Source organism: Triturus cristatus, chromosome 1_2, assembly GCF_964204655.1.
Source record: "Triturus cristatus chromosome 1_2, aTriCri1.1, whole genome shotgun sequence".
Lineage (NCBI taxonomy): Eukaryota > Metazoa > Chordata > Amphibia > Caudata > Salamandridae > Triturus > Triturus cristatus.
In genome coordinates, this window is record NC_140580.1 from 875834677 (window position 1) to 875860286 (window position 25610).

At 42.9% G+C, this 25610-nt stretch overlaps 1 protein-coding gene across 1 annotated transcript in view; it reads left to right on the forward strand.

Annotated features, from left to right (window-relative positions):
* The window catches only part of MORN1 (MORN repeat containing 1), a 1183871-nt gene that overhangs the window by 431380 nt on the left and 726881 nt on the right, over positions 1–25610 (forward strand). The gene's annotated exons all lie outside the window — the stretch shown is intronic.

Consider the following 25610-nt stretch of genomic DNA (forward strand, 5'->3'; position numbering starts at 1 on the left):
TGTACACTTCAGAATAGGGAATTTGGTGGACTTACGCTACAGAGGGGGCTTACACTAAAGAGAAGAGAGTGTGTAAAGACATCTGCTACAGAAAAGGGGGGTGGAATGACAAATACTACAGAGGAGGGAGCATGGAGCAACTCACAGTGCAGAAGAGGGGATGTGAAAGGACAGGAATTACAGAGGAGGGGAGAGGACTGGACCTAGATAGAGTGGCATACCTTTCAGGACCTACAACCAAGGGTAATAGGCCGAAGCCCAGGCAGCTGGTGACACCTCTGGTGTTCACCTCATTTACTGGGCGAATGGTCTCCTTTACAGTGAGCCTAAGGTCCCTGAGCGTGTAGTAACGCATGTGTTAGTGGTCCTCCCAGCTGGAGCTGGCTCGTGATATCCCCCTGCCAGGACAAAACCTTTGATCGACCGGTCATCTGTAGTGTGGAAGTACCCACACAGCACACTACAGGAGAGGGAGAGGTGAAGAGAATGTGGAAGGACCCACTCTACTGTGCAAGGAGTGTGGAAGGAGAAATATGACAATTGAAGAGTGAAGAAAGACTTGTGCTATAGAAGACAGAGCGTGGAAGAACCACCAATTCAGAGCAGAAATTTCAGAAGAACACTAAAAAGACAATATAAAGCATGAACAGTTGCTTTTATTGTTAAAACGGCTTCTTAGTGCCAACAAATATGTGAAAAGATCTCTATTTAAAAATTCATACTTGCTATCACAATCTGGACACAGTAGTTATTCTCTAGTCGAGAGAGTGGGGTCACTGCAAAAACCTGGACCATGTCGCCAGAGCGTCTCCTTGCAAACCAATTTGGAATAAAAACAAAATAGTGTAAAAAATATAAGTTTCCACGTTTTGGCAAAAACTATTCTAATTAATTTACTACAACGTGAAAGGCAAGTGTGATGGAGGACAGAATGGGTAAGGAAAAGCACCTTTTGGTATTTTACAGGTGAAAATGTGAGAAAAGTGTGCGAGGACTTTGTGGTGGTTTGACAATATTAAAGTTTGTGTAGTCGATAAGCTGTCCCTTCTCCATTCTGCAGCAGCTCAGAGAATGATAAAAGCTGAGTTACTCAAATGAAAAATGTTTTATTTGCACCGCAACGAAACCCCGAAAAAATATAAACGAAGCAGTGATTAACAACAGCTCCAACATTCAGCACGCTTTGGTTTTGTGCCATTTCTTGTATTTGGCACGGTTTGGATTGCCTGTGTGTAGGATCAGAAACGCTGGGGCGCACGGCTATATAAAAATATCGTTTTTTGTTTTAAATACAACAGCAGCTCTCTTCTCAGTATGCGTGGATGGGCTTTCACGGCTCCTATTATCCGTGGAATTATTCATGGTTGCCTGCCGCGGAAACTTGGGAGTTGAATCAAAGTTTAATCACTGCAGTTTATTGTGAAGAGTAACATCAAATCCCCCCCGTATAACTTGATCCGCTGCATATACATGAGTCCCAGCTTAATATGTAAAGGCGGTAACTGAGCTGGGGACGGTGATGAGTTGGTACAAGAACCAAAACAAACAACATCTGTCCTAGGAGGGAACAGAGCTTGTTTTTATTAGGCACAGGTTGTGTGACGGGGATCTTTCACAACAGTAAATTTTGTTGTAACCGTCTTTCGTTATGTTCGCCCCAAATGTTCAGAGTAAACAATTACTATAAAACCGAGCCATTGCCTTTTTACACCTGCAGCAGCATTACGTGAATTCGCCAATAAAGCATGCTTAGCACAGTAAATATTCTTTGTCTGTCTTGTTGGTGGTGGTCTCCTGCCACTTTGTGGCGGTGGTCCTGTTCCAAAAGACACACAATTGATGGACGGAATGCAGAACAAATCAAAACATTCACCCCCAGTCAAGAGATCTGGGTAAAATCCATCATTCTTTTGCTCACCATGCCACCCCAGTGTAGACTGGTCCTGTTCCACTCTGACATTATGACATGGCGGTTGTGTGCCACTTTGTTGTGGTTGTCACGTTCCACTGTGCAGCAGCGGTTTTGTACAACTTTGCTTGATATTAATGCACCCATACATAGACACCGACCTCCGAGATCACACCCACATCTCAGTCAGTACTACGTTTGTCGATGTGCTTCAAGCTGTGATGTTGCTAGTCCCTGTGGATTTCTGTCGAGTGGAATATGCATACCTCTAGGAGCAAGACTAGAAGATTTCCAGGGAAGAACTGATTTTATGTGGAACACACAGTGTTAGGAGGAAGAAAGTTAACATTTCATTGCAGCAAGGCAGAAGTGTAAGGAAAACATGATAGTGGACTACGTGCATGCTTCAGTCATAGAACAGTCTTGTTTGTTTGGTTTCAGGGACAGAGATGCAATGAGTAGCGTTTCTGATGGATACATCTACCAGTGGATTCCTCACCTTTTGAATATCCCAATGCATCGGCATTCCACAGAAACTTTTCTCATGTCGACAAGGACGTCATACTGCCATGGCTCAGCATGCGACTCTGGTTGACGTCATTGGTGCTATAAGAAGCCCTTGTCGCGTGCTAATGTCAGTTCCTTTTTTGCCATGCCTTCGACTCATAAAATTTTTTTTCTAGGCTCTCCATAGTATTAGATGCTCTTGCAAAATTGTTTCCAGAAAATGGCAACGTTGTTGCAAGGGAAGAATGTTGCCTCCGAGGAAGTCTGGTTTTAAGCCTTGTAGAGAATGTGAGGGTCAAATGTCGATCAACGACCCTCACAATGACTATCTTTGGGCCTCCTAGACAGGTGTAGGAGTACCTGGTGTTTCTGACTCCGGGGCCAAACCCGTCGAATTTTCCGAGTCCTTTGTATAGCATTTTTAGTAGGGCGATGGCTCCATTTGGTGCGCCTGTGGGCCTCATGGGTCCACTGTCTTATGTTTTTAAGTGGTTTTCTGGCACACTCTCAGGAGGCGCTGTTTCTACTTTTATGACGATGGTCCAGGTGTCCTCGCTTCCTCCGGCACTGAGAAAGGCTACGCCATCGCCAGTTGAAGAGGTTCGTCGAGAGTCCCCGGCGCTGGTTAAACCTCTGGCATTGAATGGGCCCGTGTCGGCGTCATGCCGCTCCACTTCGGTGTCACTGACATCTGCTGATCCGGTGGCGCTGTTGCAGAAATCACCAGCATTGCCTTCAATGATGCTGATGGTCAAGCATAGGTCTCAAAGAGAGGTCCAGAGGCTTATTGAGGAGGAGCAGTATTTTTATGAGCAGAATGGATCTGGATGGAAGAGGGTAAATTAGTTTCTTTAGATCTGGAGTTTGAAGGCCTGGAGGTAGCAAGTGGTTTGGATACCTCCCCAGAATGTGAGTTGCTGTCTCCTAAATGGATTCCACCACCTGAAGTCCAGTGGCGACTCATGCAGGTAAGCGTGGTGAGGCGGGGCAGTGGTGGGGCATTTAGTGACCAACGATGTAATAGGAAAAATAAATAAATAAATAAAAACACTTACCTTGCGCTCACCACATCGCTAAATCGGCGATGCAGCGAGTGCAAGGTAAGTGGTTTTTATTTATTATTATTTTTTATTTTCCCTATTCCATTGTTTGTCACTTCCAACCCAGCCCCACCCCACCATGCTTATCTGCATGGACCAGCACTGCTGAGGTCACAACATATCACTCTGTGATTAAAAAGGCTGCCGAGATGCTGCAGTGACATTTACCTTCTACCAAACTTAGAAGTAATTTCCTTACAGAGGTGTTGCATTCTTCATCATTCTCTACAGAGCCCTTGCTGCCTTTCAATGACGCTCTCACTGAGCCGATTCTTGAAATCTGGTAAAAACCTGTGACATCGGCAGCAGTGTCTAGGTCTATTGCAAGAAGGTAGAAGCCTGCTCCTGGTGATCCGCCATTCTTGTCTTCTCATCCTACACCTGAAAGTTTGGTGGTACAAGCTTCCCGTTCCTCAAAAGCTAATGTCAGGATCATTTCCAACAACTCCTGTGGATAGGGAGTCCAAGAGAATGGAGCAGTCTTCAAAGAAAGTGTTTTCTTCTGGTAGCATGGCTTTGAAGTTGACTAATGCAACCTATTTGTTGGGGCGATACAGCCATGCGTTGATGGAATCAGCCAAGACAGTGGTCCCTAAGTTGCCTGATGATGTTCAGGGACATTTTTCAGAGTTACTCAACGACAGTGAAACAGCTGCCCGCCAAGTAATTCAGTCAGGTTTGGATACTGCTGATTAAGTCACCAGGGTGATGGGATCTTTAATTGCTACTCACACGGATGTGCAAGCAACTTTAATGGACCTGCCTTTCAATAGTTCAAGGCTATTTGTTGCCAAGGTGGATTCTGCAGTGGAGAGATTCAAGGACAGCAAAGCAATGGTGAGATCTTTGGGCCTTCAGTCGCAGCCTAAAGATTATAGGCAATTTGTACATTCCAGGGGTTTGGTTGAAACTTTGCTTTTGAGGCAGAAGCCAATATCAGCCACAGCAGTAGCAGCAGCCATCCAATCCCCTCTACAGATGTTATAAAGGGCGGTGCAGAGGCAGGCAACGTGGAGCTGCCCATCAACCTTCTTCCTTTTCCTCCCCGGCCAATATCACAGGAAAGCAGCCATAGTTCCGCCATCTTGGAGCATGCTTGTCCAGTGGGAGGGCTAATGGCCTATTTTCTTCCTCGATTGAGATCTGTGACAACAGTTCTTTGGATTTTGGACATTGTTGAGAATGGATACTCCCTACCCTTCCAAGAGTTTCCCCCACCTTTTCCTCCCCAACCGGGGGCCTTATTTGCAAGCCCCTTACGCCACCCATACGTCACTTTTCCCATGTTAAAAATTACGCAAAAGTTGCACAAGGGGCTTGCAAATAAGCCCCAGGGTTTTTTTTTCAGAAGAGCATCTTCTGCTCCTCCAACAGGAGGTTCAAATTCTGCTTCAGAAGGATTCAATATAGTTGGTTGCAGAGAGGGAACAGGATCAGGGATGATATGCCCGATATTTCCTGATTCCCAAAAAGGTATGATCCTCGACCTCAGAACTGGTTCCTCAAGCAGGAAAAGTTCAAGATGCTGACCCTTGCACAAGTGCCTATTGCGCGGTAAAAAGGAAGACTGGATGGTTTCAATCAATTGGCGGGATGTGTTTTTTCACATACCCATTCTGAAATTGCACAGGAAGTACCTCCTTTTTACGGTGGGGTCTCAGCATTATCAGTTTGCAGTCCTACCGTTTGGTCTTACTTCCACACCTCAGGTCCTCACAAAAGTGATGGCAGTGGTCGTGGCACATCTCAGAAGGTGGGGATTCCCTTCCCTGGGCAATTGGCTAATCAAGGCCAAGACTCCAGAGTTAGTGCTGCATTATTTGCAGTTGCCAACGCAGTTATTGTTCAACCTGGGTTTTACTAGCAATGTACCCAAATCTCACCTAGAGCCCTCTCAGCGCACACTGTTCATAGGGGCAGTGCTGGACACTACGGTGAATCAAGGCTACCTGCCTCCTCAGAGGATTCTGAACATTAAGGCTATGATTCAGATGTTCCACAATGGAGCTATGGTTCCAATCGTAATGGTTTTGCTCCTGCTAGGTCTGATGGCCTCCTGCATTCTATTGGTTTCCTTTTCTTGCTGGCACATCAGGGCCCTTCAGTGGTGCCTCCACATGCAGTAGTTTCAACACACCGGGGATCTCAAAGAGTCAATCAAGATCTCCAGAGACACTGCAGTGTAGCTACAATGGTGAGGTGTGTCCCAATCTGTCTCAAGGGAAGCCGTTCAACCCTTCATCTCTGGTGGCCACAGTAATAACAGAAGTCTCCACTCTAGGGTGGGGAGCTCATCTGGGGGATCTGGAGATCAAAGCTCTTTGGTCTCCAGAGAAAAGATTATTGCATATCAATCTTCTGGAATTGTGGGGCAATACGTCTGGCTCTCAAGGCCTTCCTCTTTACCCTTCGCAGTCAGTCAGTTCAAGTCTTAACAGACAATGCTACAGTGATATGGTACATAAACAAACAAGGAGGAGTAGGGTTGTATCCTCTCTGCAGAGAGGCTCTGTGACTCTGGTCCTGGGCTCAGGACCATCAGATCTGCATCTGGGCAAATCACTTGAACGGAGTTCTGAACGTGCATGTGGACAGTCTCAGTTGGCATTTCTTTGCTGCTCACGAGTGGCGTCTCCATCCAGAAGTGGTACAACACATTTTCTGGGTTTTGGGGACCCCTCAAATAGACCTATTTGCCACTCGAGAGAAAGCATACTACCCGCTGTTCTGCAGCCTTCATTATCGGTTGCAGGGAGCTCTGGGGGACACGTTTCAATTGGACTGGGGTGCCTAGCTGTTTTACGCATATCCCCCCCATACCCTTGACTCCTCTGGTTCTGAGGAAGATTCGCGAGGACCGGGTCCATGTCATATTAATTGCCCCACATTGACCATGGAGGATATGGTATACAGACCTTCCTCACCTCTCTCTGTGCTCTCGCTCTGTCTCCCTCACAGGGCAGACCTCCTATCGCAGTCGCACGGGTACATTCCACACCCACACCTCCAGAGCCTGCACCTACATGCCTGGAGATTGAACGGGGCAACGTGAGTTCTTTTTCTCTTCCTTCTGATGTAATGGATGTTATACTATCGGTCAGAACGTACTCCACCAAGACGATTTATCCGGCAGATGGTGGAAATTTGTAAAGTGGTGTTAAGAAAATTCCATTGACCCTTTAAAAGTATATTTATCTGACATTTTACGCTTTGTGCTGTTCCTAGCACAGCAGGGTTGTGCGGTTGCAACAGTTAAAGGGTATTTGTCTGCCCTTTCGGCATTCCTCTGCTTACCGGAACAACCTTCCCTTTTTAAGTCTCCTATGGTGTTAAGGTTTATTAAGGGACTTACAAGTTCCCTCCCACTTCTTTTATCAGGCCTCAGTAAAATCTTAATTTGGTGTTAACCTTTCTTATGGGTACTCCGTTTGAGCCCTTGCATAGTTGTCCCTTAAGGTTTCTTATTTTCAAAACGATTTTTCTGGTTGCCAGAAACGTCAGCTAGATGTGTTAGTAAATTGCAGGCATTAATTGTGAAACCCCTCTTCATGACATTTTATGCAGATAGGTTGGTATGGAGAACCAGGGCTGCTATCCTGTCAAAGGTGGTTACTCCCTTCCACTTGGAAAACATGTGACCCTATCACTGTTCCTAAAAGAGCTGTGAGCTTTTATGTGGCCCGAACTCATGATATCAGGTTGGATGATCAGTTGTTGTTGGCTATGTAGGTAGGATGAAAGGAAAAGCGGAGCATAAGAAGACATTGTCCAATGGATTATCCTGTGCATCAAGATCTGCTCTGCCTTGGCTGTTAAGGAACCAGCCCTGGGCGTAGTGAGGCTACGTGAAGCATTACGGAGTGGGGGCAAATCTATGCCCACCCGCACACTTTGCGTAGCCCCACTACGCGCCACCCGCCTCCCTCCCGCCCTCATTTTACAATTACTTATAAACAATACATAAAGAAAATTACTTACCTGAGCTGCCGCGTCCCGGGGCTCCATCTTGCTGCTTCCTGGATAGCTTCTTCCTCACGAATGCGCGGGCGCCCGCGCATGCGCATTTCTCAGGACGGTCCCTTTGCCCGCTCAGTGTTGCAGGATTATTTGGTATAAGCAGGCAGGCACCCACCTCCATGCGCGGGACTGCTTAGGGATTCTATTCAAAAGGTGAGAAATCCACAGGTAGATGTGTCCATTGTGAAAACAAGTTACTTACCTTCAGTAAGGCTTTTTCTGATGGATACAGTATCTACTTGTGTATTCCTCACTGATCCAACTGCCTCCCCGTGGCTTGTCTGTGTGTATATATATATATGTCAGCTCCACACGAATATATATATTCTACCAGTCCTGAATTCTTGGCGTATAAAGACAGGCGCTGACACCGTGGGACAATGCATCAAAGAAATGTTTATTTCGAAAGGACGCCCAGACGCGTTTCGACGGGTAAAACCGCCTTGTTCACTACATCTGGTCCCTCTATAGTGTTTACTTATATTTAAAATGTGGGGCACTAACCACCATGGTTGTCACAGCAACTCTCATCATAGACATAAAGGGAATATCAGGTATGTCTAAACAATTTTCCAAAAATTAAATAAGATACGCTTTGCATACATTCTGTATGAAAAAACACCAATACATTTTATCGCTATTAGATATACCATGTCAATTTGAATCCATGTGGAATAGAAGAATAATACACCAGTGTGTAAATATTCTACAATGTACATACAAAAGTAATTTTGTACTTGGGTATATCCAAGCAGGTTAACAAATATAAAACCAAATAAAAAGTTCTAATATGTCAGCTGGATTGGCGTTCACATTTTTAAAGCCCAAGTGGGCAGATACAACTTGTCATAAAGAAACAAAGACTTAGAGCGGTGTGTGCCCAAAAGAATAAGATTAAAAAATGTCATAATAAAGGAGAAAGATCCACATGTTTTTGGATCGGAATTCAGGAGATGAGATAAGCACACAGCTAGTAGACACCTGCAAGATTTTTCAGAGATGTACATTTAACGCTTCGTCAGCATTCATCCCATTAGGGATCTTGCTATCCAGAAGGATGATATATCTGGATTCGAGTCTCCTCAGATTCAGTTGTCTGTTCCCTCCCCTTACGTTTTTAACAATGCTGTCAATTACAAAATAGGAGATTTCATCTATTCTGCCTTCATGATGTGTATTGATATGTCTCGCTACCGGGTATGTCTGGTCATCGTTGGTAATGGCCCTTAGATGTTGCAGTATCCGGACATGTACTGGATGTATCGTGCTGCCTACATACATCTTATTACAGGTACAGCGAAGGACATATGCTGCGAAATCCGTTTTGCAGGAATAACTTCCACGGATTATATATTCACTGAAAAAACCATAGGTTTCACACATGTTATAGTTAGCTGGACATTTCACTCGTAAAAAACCATTGAAATTCCCCCGTTATAGTTAGTTCAGCTAACTATAACTTGTGCGACCGCCACTCTATCACAAGGATGATGTCATCAGTGATGTCATCAGTGATGTCATTTGAGATGTCATCAGTGATGTCATGAGTGATGTCACTGACCATGTCATGAGTGATGTAATATTTGACAATTGCAAAAACAACATTTGATGGACAGAATGCAGAACAATGTCATACATTCATCCCAGTACAGAGATCTGGGCCTAAATCCATCGTTTTTTTTCTCACCAAGCCATTCCAGTTTGAACCGAGCCATATGCAAATCAGTCTTGACCCTGTGCCTCATGGGAACAGTCCAGCCCGAACTGCCAAGCCAGATCCTCCCTGGACTGGAACCAAGCATCCTAGGAACGGTATCGGGGTTTCACCCCTCTTCAGCCAGGATAGCTTGATTCCAGCGGCATGGAGAGCACAGGACTCACGTCTGAGCATACCCGTCCCACTCGGGGTGACAATTGCAAAAACAACAGTTGATGGACAGAATGCAGAACAATGTCATACATTCATCCCAGTACAGAGATCTGGGCCTAAATCCATCGTTTTTTTGCTCACCATGCCATTCCAGTTTGAACCCAGCCATATGCAAATCAGTCTTGACCCTGCGCCTCATGGGAACAGTACAGCCCGAACTGCCAAGCCAGATCCATATGTGACGTCATCAGCAGTGGATTGCGGTCGCGCGAGTTATAGTTAGCTGAACTAACTATAACGGGGGAATTTCAATGGTTTTTTACGAGTGAAATGTCCAGCTAACTATAACATGTGTGAAACCTATGGTTTTTTCAGTGAATTTGCAAGGTTTTTTAAATGCTAATTCCTAACTATAACGTGTGTGAAACCTATGGTTTTTTAAGTGAATTTGCAAGGTTTTCTAAATGCTAATTTCTAACTATAACGTGTGTGAAACCTATGGTTCTTTTAGTGAATTTGTAAGGTTTTTTTAAATGCTAATTTATGTATGTATTATTATATTTTTTATATATTTATTTTACAATAAACTACCTATGTATATAGTTATAGAGTGACTGTATCCTGTAATATGGAATGGCTCAGCTCTTTTTTTTTTTATTTGGATAAAGTTGAACAGCATAGTTAATATCTTCTACAAACCTATAAACAGTTTAAAATGTTTTTTTTTTTAAGGGTTTCTCACGGTGAGCGCACCGTGCGCGCACTGTGCGCGCACCATGCATGCACCGCGCAAAATTTAGAATTTTTTTTTTTTGGGACCTTAGGGGTCTTTCATGGTCCCCCTGAGAAGGCCTAGGGGGTCAGGGACTCTCTACCCTGCCCCCTTTTCACGTTCTCCACTTGTGTTTTTAGCTCTCATCTGCCTCTAAAACTCAAAATGGCGGCTGGGGGGTGCGCGCACCCCGCGATTTTTTGAAAAAAAATAAAATGTTTTTTCACCCTTCGGGGTCCTTCAGGGACCCCCTGACAAAGGCTAGGGGGTCAGGAACTCTCTACCCTGCTCCCTTTTCACGTTCTCCCCCTTTCTTTTTCACTGTCACACACAAAATGGCGTCCGACACTTCCTGATTTCGACCGATTCGATCAATCAGAATTACGCTCGCGGACATTTGGTGCGAGCACCGTGCGCGCACGGTGCGCGCACTGTGCGCGCATATAGATATTTATGTACATTTAACTGCAATTTTCTCAGGAACTACTGAACAGATTGACACCATATATGCAAAAGGCACATGCCTGACCTGAGGACTACCTCTTTGCCAAATTTCAAGTAATACTGTTCAGCCGTTCGGGCTGTACCTTCGACTAAAGGTCCTATGGGAAAATGCATGGGGAAAACGCGTTTTGGGACCCCCCTTTTTTCACAGCCCCCGCTTGACGAATCCCCCCGAGACTTTCAGGGTAGGAGCGGAGCGCCCCATTAGTTTTGAAAATTTCACGAAGATAAGTCAACCGGCGCCAAAGTTATTCAAAATAGAATTTTTAGTTTTCCTATGGCAACTCGGTCCTAACTATAACTATCTACTGGCGACCGACAGTAGATAATATATATCTCCTGCTCCAAAGGTAGTCCACCAGGTGAGTAGCCCTCGATCAGCAGCTTTATTTATGATAGGCAGGGACGAAGATCCGCTTGTAGAAGCCGCTCCGTAATGGAATTGCCAGACGCATATATATATATTTATTTATTTATTTATATATATATGTATATTTTTATTTATATATAGATATATATATATGTGTATATATATAGATATATAAGATAGATAGATAGATAGATAGATAGATAGATAGATAGATAGATAGATAGATAGATAGATAGATAGATAGATAGATAGATAGATAGATAGATGTCTTTAATTGAATACTTACCATGTGCTTCCACTTGGGTTCGGTTTATTTCTCCTCAAAGGCATGAGAAAAATAGGTGGAAACTGACGCCAGCATGCCGACGAGGGCTTCTTATGGCTCTGAAGACGTCACGCAGACTTGTGTCATTATGATGTCCTCGTCGATGTGGGAGAGCAGTAAAGAAATGTTTCTGTGGTATGCTGGCTCATTGGGATATTCGAAAAGTGAGAAATTTGCAGGTAGATATTGTATCCACCAGAAAAAGTGTTACCGAAGGTAAGTAACTTGTTCTGTGGGAGCCAAAAGTTGCCACACTCCTATCCTGGGTACTCGGGTCTTCACAAACCGAGTGCCTCATGGTGTCTTATATTATTTTATTACATCACAAATGGGAAGACATCTTGCTCAATGGATTTTGGGGATAGTGAATCCGTTGTTTAGGATTAGACGGTGACAACACTAGAAAAATGATAGATGAGTGCATGCATGAATGAAAGAAATACACATACTTCTAGGAGCAAGACTAGAAAATTTCAAGCAAATGATTGATTTTGTGTGCATCGAGGTAGGCGAAAGAAATATAACATTTTATTGAAGCAAGTCAGAAGTGTATGGGCAACAAGAGAGTGATCTACGTGCATTCTTGAGTTGTAGCCCAGTCCTGATGTTTGCTTTATGGGCTGAGATTCAATGAATAGTGTGATAGAACCTACAGTGTTTAATAGTGTTGGTGACAATATTGGGTCTGTCTCTTGAATGACCCTTAAAGAATGGGCCCCAACATTCAACACATGATCAGCCTCATAATCAATCTGACTTCATTCTGATCCCGCACACAAACCAGAATCTTTTCCAAAAGAGGTCATGTGGCCGAACATTGCCCAGATTTTTTAAATTCATATGAGAAACAATGCTCACCTTACATTTACGGGACTGGCAGAAGCCAGAACTGTATCGGATAAAATCGACTTATAGACTGGCAGACAGATTATCACATGTACACTCCTCGTACCCCTCGTAAGATCAAAACTATCAATAAAACAGTATGTCCACATGGATTTAAAAGCCAGTGCTTAGAGTGGACTGATACATTTTATAGAGTGTTATCCAATATCTGTGCTTTCTCCCATGAAAGTTACAATTTGTCATTTCATGTGGCCTTAGTTGTTGGGGCAAGGCCCTTCATCCTCAATCAGGCAGACACAGTTGCTAGTTTTGCATGGGTTAGTGTGGGAAGATTACCAAACTACTGCTCCTTGTCAATTTGGGGGCCAGAAAACTATCCTTAAGACATATCTTCTCATTTATGACATGCTTCACCTATGCAGCTTCCTACCATGAATGTAAGTTGCAGCAAGCAATCCATTGAACAAGGCAACTGCACTTCAAGATCGCGTCAGTGGTAGCCATGTGTTTCACACATATCGATGAAAATTCTTATGTTTTTAAATGCAAGAGATTTTCATTTGGTGTTGTTAGAAATATACATTTTTTCTTGCAAAGTGAACACAATTGTAAGATAACAACTGTGCAGCTTAAGCCTCCAATTCAACACCATAACATGAACTTGTATCTGACAGGATGTCCACATGAATTTAAAAGGCAATGCTTGGACAAGACAGATTTATTGTATAGAGCATTGTTCAATGTATGTGGACATTGCTAGCTACTTTTTTATTGAATCAAATAAATGTTGGTACAAAACGTCTATTCACCAAACAAAGGAAACAATCCATAGTAGAGGATTACCTGGATGTGACCTGGTGGAGTAAAATTAGGCAACAGAAGAAGCAGTTGAATATACAGAGCACTATAAAATCAAACCTGTGGTATAAGTGACTGATAATGCAAATACATTTTGCAGTGTTAACATTTCAGATATCTTTGAAAAGCAATTGCAGATCTTTCCATTTCTTTTAAGGATATGATCTACTACTCTTGGTATCCAGGCCAATTATTGCTTGTGTGCTGCACAACAAACTCATAAACCAAAGATTTGCTGATGGGCTAGTTCTCCTCTCTCCACCCTGGTGTTAGTAATAATATGCGGAGAGACATTTATAAAGAAATTCTTGCTCTGTTTGCTAAAATTCTGTTAAGTAAACTGCTTTTGAGTCCCCTCACTTTGACAGGTTTAGCGGCAAGGTGGGTTGTTAGTCCTTTCACATGCTTTTTTGCAGTGGGATGCACAGTAATTGAAAACTCCTGAACACATGTTTTATATGAGCCTGTGGTACTCTATAGTTCTTTTATAAGATTGATTTTGTTTAAACATTACTTGCAGTTATCATTTTTGCATTATCTAAATGTAGAAAATTCTGAAATTGCACTGGTTGTTTCCACATTTTCAAACCTAGGTGTTATTGCTCATTGTCCCAGTAAACAATAAATGGTGGAAAGACTCCGTGATTGCAACTGATTGCTGACTGATATGGACTTATTTTTTTGCATTTAGTTGATGGAATTGGTGATGATCGATGCAATGTAGCATTTAAGCGACCAATCTCTTTATCAGAATTTCGAAAGACTTGTGATGAGATTTTAGTTCATAACACCTTTTTTAGTCAAAGCGTCACTTGTAAATGTGACACATTTATTTACAGAAGCATATAGTTTTGCAATGACAAGACATTAGTTGCCTAAAGAATATTAATAAACCAAAAACTCTGGTAAGACTATATATCTACATCTGAGCATATAGAAAATATTTGGAGAAACTTCACTCTATTCATGGTAATTATCAAGGATTTAGAAACATGTAGCGAACCATCTTTCAGCTTTTCTTTGGATCCATATTGGTGTATGGAGTGTTCAGAGGTGGTATAAGTCAAAGTAATCACAACCACTATGAATCGTGATGCACAAAAGGACAGTTAGTCATATACGTAGTGATAAATAAGTTATAGTAGGTAAATTTATGTTTTTTGTCTTTTTAGTAGGTCAAAAGAGATTGGGTGTCAGGATTATTTTGTTGAGGTACAATTTCTGAGATTCTCTTTAAAAGAAAAGTTGGAAGATTATCCTGTTAGTTGATATTAACAAGCTATATCTCAAAGAACACACAATGCAGAATTTCAGTTATCCACTGATCAATAGGTAGATCGTCAAGTGATAAATCATAAGTGATGATAGTATTATCATTTTATCATTTAATGATACTCTTACAGGATTGGCGTTTGTGAAACATATGTAGTGGAGAGCTAGATTAAGTAGAGATTTTGTCATCAATAGAAGTTAAAAAAAACTCTTAAAACATTTTGGGCATGAACTGAGAAATCCACATATATCTGTAAACACCATGCATGATCTGTTGACTTGACACTTAGACTGAGGGAACAATTTCTCAGGACCTGTTTGGCTGTTATAGAAATATTTTAGGGTTTAAGCAATTTCCATCCGGTGGCATACAATTTTGTAGTCTAGTGTTTTTTTCCATATGTTATTGTAGATCATCTGGCTTTCATTTCCTCCATTGCGAGATGAATTTGATAAAGTTGATTCAGTAGTAGAAAGTAGTAATATTAGAAATTTTTTGATTATTGAATTTTTTATTGTCAAGAGCCCTAGGGTCTTATTTCTAAGAAATTGTGGACACATTTTTAAATGTGTTTGGTTGGAGAAAAACTCCCTAGCAAGCAAACAGTTTTCCAATAAAATAAGGAGTTCAGAGTTGACCCTGTTGAGGAAACGATTGAATTGTTCCTGAATTATTCCAGATTAGCGACTCCCAGAGACCTCAATATAAGTGAAATATACACTTGATCTCTAACCCTATAAAATAAATATTATGACTGATTTTTACTTGGACTTTCTTAAAACATATTGGGGACATAAACAGAAAACATTTGAAGGACAGCAGAGGGTAAATAAAGGTTATGGTGGTATCCTACCATTGCCAGGAAATATTAGGACCTGGAAGTGGTGGAACTGTGGAGCCCAGAGCTACTGTTCCAACGTGGGGTAGATGATAACATTTGTTTCTGGAGATTCTGCTAAATTGGGGTAGGTGAGGCCATATTTGTTTCTGGAGATTCTGATATTCTCATGACTCCTATTTTGAGACGGATCAAAGTTCTATTTTATTTCATAGACTAGCATAACCAATATTGCAATACAGCAGATTGAGAATAGATGTTTAGGAAAAATCATCATGCTAATGACTTGAAACAGCTAAATCTGCATTAGATACAAGAGTTTGAAAATCTCAGAAATCCTAGAGAAAAATGTCAACTTGCACATTATGGCAATATCTTTTTTCATAACCAACCTTATTCAGTTTAAAGTACACCATGACATCACATGTTTACAAGGTACCACATCTATTGTTTCTTTTACTAACCCTAAGCTCTCGCCCCGGCACACCACGCCGAGCCCCCCCTTCAATGCTTGTTTGCCATACCCTAATAAATCCGCCACTACCTGCATATCTTATTGTGTTTCCTCTGGCCCTGTACATGGGTTCTTCTATTGCAGCACACTAGTCAATGGCAGAGGTCTAATTTCACCATGCTAGGGGCTGTGGAAGTTCTCCAGTAATGTGCGATATGACGTTTTGTAACAAGTGTAGCAATGCCTACTAGTTTCCATTCTTGGCGGGGGAGATCCAGTTCCTCCAGTATACCTAACATTGTCACCCTCTGGGTAAATGCCACTGGTCGCCCCGTAACGTCAGACATTATTGCTGCTATGTTGTCCGCAATGTGTCTATCATGGGGCAGGGCCACACCATATAAAATAAATTTGCTTCCGGTGAGGGGCATTGGGACAGTTGGGTAAGGTTTGCTTGCTGTCTCTCCCGAGCTATAGGGGTGTGATGTAAGTTACATGTAGATAATTAAGTTGAATCAATTGTAGGCGGGCCAGAATAACTAGGGTGCAGGGAGCCATACAAGCATCTCTTCAGTCGGCCTCCTCAAGGGTACCCACCCAGGATTCCCATTTTTTTTTAAACAAGTCAAGGGCAGTGGGGGAATAATTGATAAGTGTTCTGTAAATTTGGGAGCCCCACCCCCCAAATGTGGCCCTGGAGCAGTTTGGCTTTGAGTGAGCTAAATTCTGGGAGGTCTTCCATGTTCCTTCGGTAGCACAAGAGTGCGTGCCTCAGCTGTATGTAGCTATGGAATTGTGTAGAGGAAAGGGAATACTGGGCTTGCAGGTCATGCAACGACTTCTGATTGAACCTTGCCAGTCATCTCCCAAAAGTGTGATTCCTTATTTGTCCTATGTGGCAAAACCTTCCAGTTGTGAAACCTGGCAAAGCCAGCAGCCAGATCACAGTAGGGTCTGCTGTGTAAATTTCCCATGGGCTGCATCATCCCCAGTGCCTCCCTGCCAGGTCTGGACAACCACTCTGGTGGACTCTCAAAGGCCCAGACGAAGTGGACCCCCGTAGAGGACATATTGGATGGTGTCTAGACCCAGTTGATTCAGTTTTAGGTTATATGCTGATTCTCCCCAGCCTTCTGTCAGCCAGTCATTGATCACAAGGAACTGGGAGGCCCAATAACAAAGACATTTGTCTACCATCCCATGCCGCAATCATAAGACTGTTGGCAGCATTTCTGGAATTACTGATGGAAATTTTTGAATGACGTAAAGAAAGTGCGGTAGGATCATCTTAAACAGTGCCACTTTACTTAGGATATTCAGTGGTAGCGTACTCCAACTTTGGAGGCCCTGTTTAATGCGTACCTCTAATCGTGTTATGTTATGGGACCAGGAAAGTTTTGAGAGCACCGAAATATATATATATACCTTGATATTTGAAACTGAGCCAACGGACTGGAATCCGCACCTGTCAGGTGCCTACGTCCAGGTTTCTCGATATGGGGACTGAAAGGAATTTAGCCCAGCAAACCAGTGACTTCCTCGCACAGTGACAGAATCTGCAATAACCCAGGCCCTGTAACTAAGGGATTATGGATGTAGAGAAGCACATCATCCGCATAAAGGGAGATGCAATCCTCCATTTCTGGGCTCCATCCCTATCCCTGTATCTGAGCATCGAAGCAAATGAGTCAGGCTAAAGGTTAAATTGCCATGGCAAAGAGAAGGGCCGATGGGGGCATCGCTGCCTGGTGCCTCATCTCATTGGAAAGGGCTCTGATAGCATTTCATTTATGCAAAGTTGTGCCTCTGGTGTCGAGTAGAGAAGGTGGAATTATCTACAGAATCTAGGGCCGAAGCCAGACGGTGCAGGAGAGCATCCTAGAAGGACCAATTGATGGATTCAAACACTTTTTTAAAGTCTACGAGAAGTAGAGCGCATGTGTCGGATATTTATGACCTATGTGCCAACGAGAGATGGAGGTGCCTGATACAATGATGAGTGCTACGTCCTGGCATGAAGCCATACTAATTGGGCTGGACAAGATCTGTGAGTACCCAAGAGAGTCGTCGGGCTAGGGCCTAGGCAAATATCTTGAGTTCAGTGTTAATTAGGGAGATAGGCCTGTATGAGGCGTATCCGTCAGGGAAGTGTCCGCTTTGTGAATAACTAGGATGGTCACTAGATCCATGGCCTCTAGGGAATGATTTGTTAGCTTCGGCTTCTAGGATCAGGTCCAGGAATCGGGGGGTAAGCAGCTCACAGAAACTCTGATAGTATTCAGTAAATCCAAAGGTGGAAGGTGCACTCATTGAAATTAAACACAAGATCAAGTAGTCCAAAAAAAGTAATGTTTTTTTCTTTATTCTGATGGTTTTAACACGAACAGTACACCGCCAACGCGTTTCGTTCCATGCGGGAACTTCATCAGGGCTATGTGAAAGGCAAGTAAAATATCCGAAAAAAGGTTTATGTAGTCCTTTAGAGCTCGTTTCGTCTCAGGAAAGAAAGGGCCATAGGAAGAATATTATATTCCTTGCGTATTATTATTTGTATATAAATATATATACAAGAAAGGGCCCTCATGTAGTCCCGATGGTGGTACACATGAAAGGTGACGAGATGGACAGAGGATGATAGGTATTAACCTTCACAGGTAGCGTCCGATCTCAGCATGGTAGCCCTGAAGTATCAACGATGATTTGTTAGCTTCGGCTTCTAGGATCAGGTCCAGGAATCGGGGCGTAAGCAGCTCACAGAAACTCTGATAGTATTCAGTTGGGTATCCATCTGGGCCAAGGATCTTGCCTGCATTCAAATCAGTCAAGTTCCTGATGTCCTCCAATGGAAGTAGGGAGTCAAGATCTTCCCTTTGAGAGTAAGATAAGGATGGAAATGGAATATCTGGTAAGGTGGAGTTAGACAAAACCGATGATAACAGAGGGCCCGCTGCATACAAGTTGCAATAGTAGTCTGCAAAGGATGTATGATAAAATCCTGCATGCATTTACCACGCATGCCTTTCCAATGCAGTCTCTCCCCTGACTGCGACGTTACCACACGTTCTTGTACCACACAAGTCGTTACAACGACTAGCCTTAGGGGGGCGCTGGACTTTAGAATAGTATGATTTACTATTCCAGCTCCTGTGTACGCAACAGTAGGGAAGGTGTTGGACTTAAAATCCAACACCAGTACACCAATACGCTCCCTAAAGCAAGTCATTGTAACGACTTGCGTGGTAATGGAACATTTGGTAACCTCGCAGTCAGGGTAGTGACTGCGTTATAAAGGCAGATCGTGGTAATGACTGTGTGGTAAAGGATGTTTTTCCATCTGCGAAGAATGACTATGGCGGAAGCCGTGTGTCTCCGTACACTCATGTGATCCACAATTTCTGGGACCACCCTCAAGGTTCTGTGTCTGGTGGCCAGCCAGCAGAGTCATTTACTGGGTTTGTCACCATGTTCTTAAACACATTGCATTGAGGCTCTGCAGCACTGACAAGCTTTTTCTAATGCTATTTGTCGTAGGGAAGTCTTATTGAGATAGAGCTGCCTCTGCAGTGTGGGAAGGGGGTTAATAATGCGTCATATTTTGAGTTGAAGAATACGCTACTCTGGGTCGACCATATAGGCTTGTTTCTTTTTCTCTGCTTGGTGTAAAAAGATTTGACCACAACTGTAATTGTGGCTTTGCCTGTTTTCCAAAGGGGTGGACAAAACTGAGTCCTGGTTAGTTTTGAAATATGCTTTGATTTTTGCCTCCAGAGCATATTGGGGTTCAGAAAGGTGCCATGCATTGAAGCACCGGATAGGGCATCGTGTGACCTCTGGGATCCCTATATGCATTAGAACTGTTAAGTGGTAAGAGATGCCATGCGGGAGGGTGCCTACTACTGTGGAGTGCATCTGGCCAACAGTAGAAAGAGGTCACATCAGGAGAGTGTCTTATGTACTGCAGAGGCATGTGTGAATTCCTTTCCCTGGGGATGCCAGACTCTCTATGTTGCACAGTCCCAGGGAGCACATCAAAGTGGTTAAGGATTTCGAGGTTCCCTTCCGGTGCATCATGAGGATGACAGTGGAATCCCGAAGGGGGTCAGGGATGGCATTAAAGTCACACCATATAACGGTAAGACCCAGAGGAAAGCACAGAACCAGCAGTCTGCAAGTCTCCATGGCCGCTTGCATATTCTGTGGCGGAACATATATACTGAGGAGGTTGTAGTGAGTTCCTTTCAACGTTCACTCTATACCCACATATTTGCACAGTGGAGTCTAAGCTTGTGAAAGATACTACAAAGGGGAAGCTTCTGTGTAGGAGTATGGGCACCCCTCTCGTTCTCCTGGAGAAGCCCGCATGGAACACCCTATTGTACCCATAACGGCCCAGGAAAGGGCATCACATGCCCAAGCGGTGGATTTCATGGAGCATAAGCACTGGGAGGAGATGTCTTTTGGCGTGTTGCAGTACAGCTGTGCACTTAATGCGATCTAGGAGACCGCTTACATTCCAGGTTATGATTGTGAAGTTAGGGACGGCGAGTCAAGGGGCTTCAGGACCAACAACAGGTGCTCAAGCGTCTGTGAACCATCATGTTGGGACGGCTGTGGTGACATGTTGTTTGGCTTGATATGAATGAATAACAGCATGGTGTATTGTGATGGTATGTATGCTAAACATTTTACTAAAAAACTTGGAAACCAACCAAAACAAAATAGTCCCCTTTTCCCTCAACTCTACCCCCAAACTTCCCTCCCCAAAGCACCAGTCACACAAAATCCCCATAAAACAAAAACGAACAGTCACTTCTGGTTATTGGAGGGGGACCTCCACTATGGAAGGATACATGTCAGTATGAAGACTGCTGCAAGACTCGGGCTGTCAGGCCAGATTTATTTCAAGACGTTTGAGGCCTTGGCGGTCGACTCTAAGCATCCTCCTGGGATTGATTTATCATCTCTACGGTGTGACTTCATATGGGCTTCTTCCAGCAGAGTCCATTCACGCACGTCCTTATACCATGCATCCACATCTGGGACATGATATAGTGACCCTATGCTTCGCCACCACTAAAAGTAACTGCAACAGTTTGTAAGGTATCTAGCGCCTCTTAGTTTTCCTAATGTGTCCCAAAAACAGTTCAGTGGTGATCCCTCAACCCGAAAGCCCATGCCCCTCTACACAATCTCTACCACATGGGTCCAGAACTGGCTCACCCTAGGACACCTCCATGCTAAGTGTAAGAAATCAACACCAGTCTCTCCACACCGTGGGCAACCACCGGACACCGCTGGGGTAATATTGTGAACTTTCACTGTCGTCATATAGGTAAGATGTCGAAAATTGCAATGTACCAGTTTAAAACGTGGATTACAGGATACTGTATGGGTAAGCGCACTTATGGTTGTCCACACCTTGTCATCCAGGGGCTCTGCTAAGTCAGCGTCCCTCGCTGCCCTTGCCCTAGGAAGGGGGCCAGTTGAATCTGACCTCATTGCGTTAAATAGGAGAGAGATCAATCTGTGCCCACAGCCACAGGTGAGTAATATATCTAGCGTGTGGGTTGTCTGTGGAGTATGCGGGCCTGGTCGCTTTAACTTTTTCCGTCAGTCCAGCATAGTGTTAGTAGTGGCCGTGACCCAACTCAAAGTTCCCATACGCCTGTTCATATGTAATGAATGTTTCGTCAGGGTAAGGGCCGCCTAACGCTTCGCAGAAGACAATAAAATGTATTACAGCCACTTTGCCCAAAACATCTTCAGACAAATTATAAATTACAATCATCTTGGCCATTTCTTGAGACGAATTAAAATGAACATTGGAACAGTAGAAATGCAATAGACACAACTCTCTCATTGAAATCACTGAATATAATCTATTGGCGATTTCATTCACCTAGTTACATATATCTGTAGTGTATCATACGAAAAGGTTTCCTAATAAACACCAAGTAATATGTTGTGTGTGGATACTTGGATTGTATGTAGAGTTCAAAGTGGTTTTCCAGATACTCTGTATCAATAAAACACAAAAAGTTCTATTTAAATACTAGACTCGAGATATGTACTGTAAAGAATTCCTGCAGGAATTTATTGGGAAACCTTTTTGTATGGTACATTATAGACATATGTAACTAGAAAGGCCCAAGATAATTGTGATTATATTTTGCTGACAGCTTTTTGGACAAAGTGGCTGTAATATATTTTATTGTCTTCAAGAAATGTTTTTCACCTTTAACATAGATCAAGGATGTCCAGGTATAATTTTGTCAACTGTTTAGTTCAATTCTAAAATGAAAATAAGTTTATTCTTTCTTTACAGCTCTGAAGAAGCGGCAAAGTCTGCTGCAAAAAACAGTTGGCTGAAAGTTGTCAATGTAATAGATTGATACTAAGTTATCTTTATGTTGTAAACATGGGTATTTAGTACCTGTTTTAATACCAGAATGAATGAATATTTTAATGATAAGTGTCTATAGTAATAATAATATAATAATAATACACATTTGAAAGCGCGATCAATCACCCGTGAGGGTCTCTAGGCGCTGGGGGCCGTCGGGAAGATTAAGCAAGCTATTGCCCAGAGTCACATGGTGCTGGGCTAATCTGCCACCGGCGCCGGGGATCGAATCGTGATCCCCAGATTCCTAAGTCTGTCGCTCTGGCCGCGACGCCACACCTCTTCCTCTAGTCTAAACATAAGAGTTCTTTATTTCAAATAGAAAGGAGTGAACCTTACTGATGCATTTTGGATTATTCTATACGCCCAACAAATATTGTTACTATTATCTGAATTCAAATTTTGTGGTGGTCCGGAGGAGCTGGTCTAAGAAACGTCTGCCATTTAGGCTGCGTTGGCTGGCTATGCCCGCAAAAAAAAAATATATATTGTAGATCATGGAGCAGTTTCGGGGATGTAAGATGTGTTGAGGGCCAGAGGTTCAATGTATTGTGAAAAAAGTATCAAAGAAAGAGGAGTTATTGATAAATGAGACTTGGAGCACAATGAATGAGGGTGCCTCAAGCCTCGTCTTTCTGAACTCTTACTCTAAAATATTTGTGCCTGGGAACTAGCTAAGTTTATCAAGCAGTATGGCATAGAACGCCATCTGTATGAGACAAACAAAAAGGTAATGGGTGGAATGCTTACATTTTTCTCAGCCGCTAATATTTACTCAGGCCGCTTTCCAGTCTATCAGGTTTTGCCCACTATGACAGTCTGAAAAGAGACAAGCCATATGCAAATGAGGCTTGATCCTGCTTCAGTAAGAGCAGTCCATCCCAAATTGCCTGGCCTCTTGGAGATGGGAACAGAAGCAACCCCAGAGCAGTTTCGACCTTTTCAGAAAAGACAATCATCTGATGGTTGGTCTGGAGAATGATGCAAACAGTCTTTGGGCTAGCATGTAAGGATATGCAACGGTCAATGTTCTTGGCATGGCTTTCTCTGGTCTGCACCTGACCTCTTATAAAGCACTGAAGTTTTCCATATTGTTGGATCAGTCTTTGATATGTCAATAGCATATGTCGACAGTGTTCAATATTTCATCAGCAGACTCTGTGGAGTATTACAGCATATATGATCACCTAACAGAGAGCGTCATAATCCTGTCAGTCACTGATGATGCTAATGTGGCATATGCAGTTCTACCGAGCAAGACCCTGAATAAACAATTGATGGTGTCATATCAGGCCAGAGCTGAAAGTCCTTCAATGGGTGCCTATTGCCCCACTAATCACAGTGTAGGGGCAATCCAGTGAAAGTACACCAATACAGGTTATTCTTAAAACACTAACAATAAGTAACTGTACTGTCCCTTTGTTTGATAATGTCTGCCGAACATTTGAAAACTATTGTAACATAATTCACTGATGTTCTCTTTTAAAGCATTCTGTGAAATAAAAGCCTCACTTTTATCCAAGTAAGTCAATTAAATATAACCAATTCATTCACTACCCTCAGTGCGTAACTTGAGAAATTTCAGTTCTTTTATATCTAGAACTTTCTATTATATTATTAGCATGTTGTCTATATGGAGCCTCTTTCACGGATAGCCCAAGAGTTTAATGTTTTCATGACTTCTTAAGCTGACGACACCTAGTTGGTGATTTCCTTAGACCTCAGAGCCAACGGGTACTCCGATAGTCTAGTTCCCTGTATGGAGAGAGTGATGGGTTGGATGATAGACAGCTGTTTAAAATTCAATGGGGATAAAACGGAGCCAATGGTCCTCTGGAATAAGGCAGTACCTAGGCCTTCAATCCGTTGGCCCAACTGCCTAGGTAGTCCTCCCACTCCAAAGGAATCGATTAAAAATCTGGGTTTCTGGATCGAAAAGGATCTAACAAAGGTGACCCAAGCCAAGAAACTACTAAGTACATGTTTTGGACTACTTAGAATGCTCCGCCAAGTTCCAGAGCATACTCCCGTACAGCTTAGAAAGACAGTAGTCCATTCCCTTGTCACATCACGCCTGGACTACAGAAATTCATTTTTCCTAGGGGCTCCCAAATACGGGATCAACAGACTTCATGTGGGCCAGAACGCAGCAGCAAGGCTACTGTGCAAGGCCCCAATCCAGGAATCAGCCAGGAAGCATTACAAAGCACTCCACTGGCTCCTGGTGGAGGCCAGTATCAAATTCAAGGCACTCATCATGACTCACAGAGCTCTACACAACATGGGTCCAAGAAAAGTCAGAAACCTGCTGACCCTTTATGTCCGAAAAAGGAGCCTGAGATCTGGCTCCGAACGACTGATAAAAAATACAAGAACCAGGAGAGCCAGGTGGGGAGGCAGATCCTTCATTCACCTACCACCCAAATTATGGAACTCATTACCATGCAAATCTCGAATCCTGACAAAGGAAGCAGCATTCAGGAAGTCGATAAAAACGTGGCCGTTCAATCAGTATCACTAACCGACCTCTAGCCTTCGCTTAGCATCAGTCTCTTAGCTCTGGAAAGCCCTCGGGTAGCTACACACTCTACAAATCTCCTAAATAAAATAAATACATGTTTTATTGATGAAGTAGGCAAGCCTATTGAAGTCTGTGGAGTCTATGCAGACCACTCCATATCAGGAGAGAGAAACAGATACACATTTAGGCCTCTTAGCAACTTTACAAAGTGTATTTCCTTTCTCAGTGGTTGTGGGAGGGTCTTCCAGAGGAGAGAGCATGACTATGGAGAGGACTACCCCCAGATCTTTTATGCTTTAATGGACATTATATGATTGGATGCTACTGTTATAAGGCTTCTGGCAAGCCGCGTACACATTTCTTAAGAAATAAGTGTTTCACATACTGGTTTAAGCCTCATATTCTATAACAGATTAGTTGTACTATTGAAAAATTTGTAAAGGTTGACAAGGCTATTAAATGCCATACTCCTTATATCTAATGTTCATGCCTGTTACAGTTTACACTTTCAACAACAGATACACCAGCACTTACATCTTTTTGGAGAATTAATGCATGTCTACTCGGGTAGTCATTTTATTTATTAAACTTTTGAAAGATTCATCTTGCACAGTCTTGCTGACACATAAAAGTGCCAACATGATGTGATCAAACATCATTGATTTTTAACATTAGCAACCATATCAAGTGTAAATACCCTATTGTTTGTACTTTAAACTCCTTGGCCGCTAAGCCTTTCCTTCGAGAAAGCCGTTTTTTTGGTATTTGAGGAGCTTTGCGCTTACACCGTCATAACTTTTTTTCCCACATCAGGTATTCACACTAAATGTGTGTCTTTTTTTCCAACATTCTGGGAATTGTAAAGGTACCTGTGGTTTGTGGATTCCTCTGGAGAAGGCTGAGAATAGTAAAAAAAAAAAAAAATTTGTTTAATTTGGGGAGGGGAGCTGCTGCACATGAAAGCATGTTTTGTTTGTAAAAATTGCAACAATAAAAGGTTTACTGTTTTAGAACCACCATTTTCCCAGCATTAAGGAACAAGC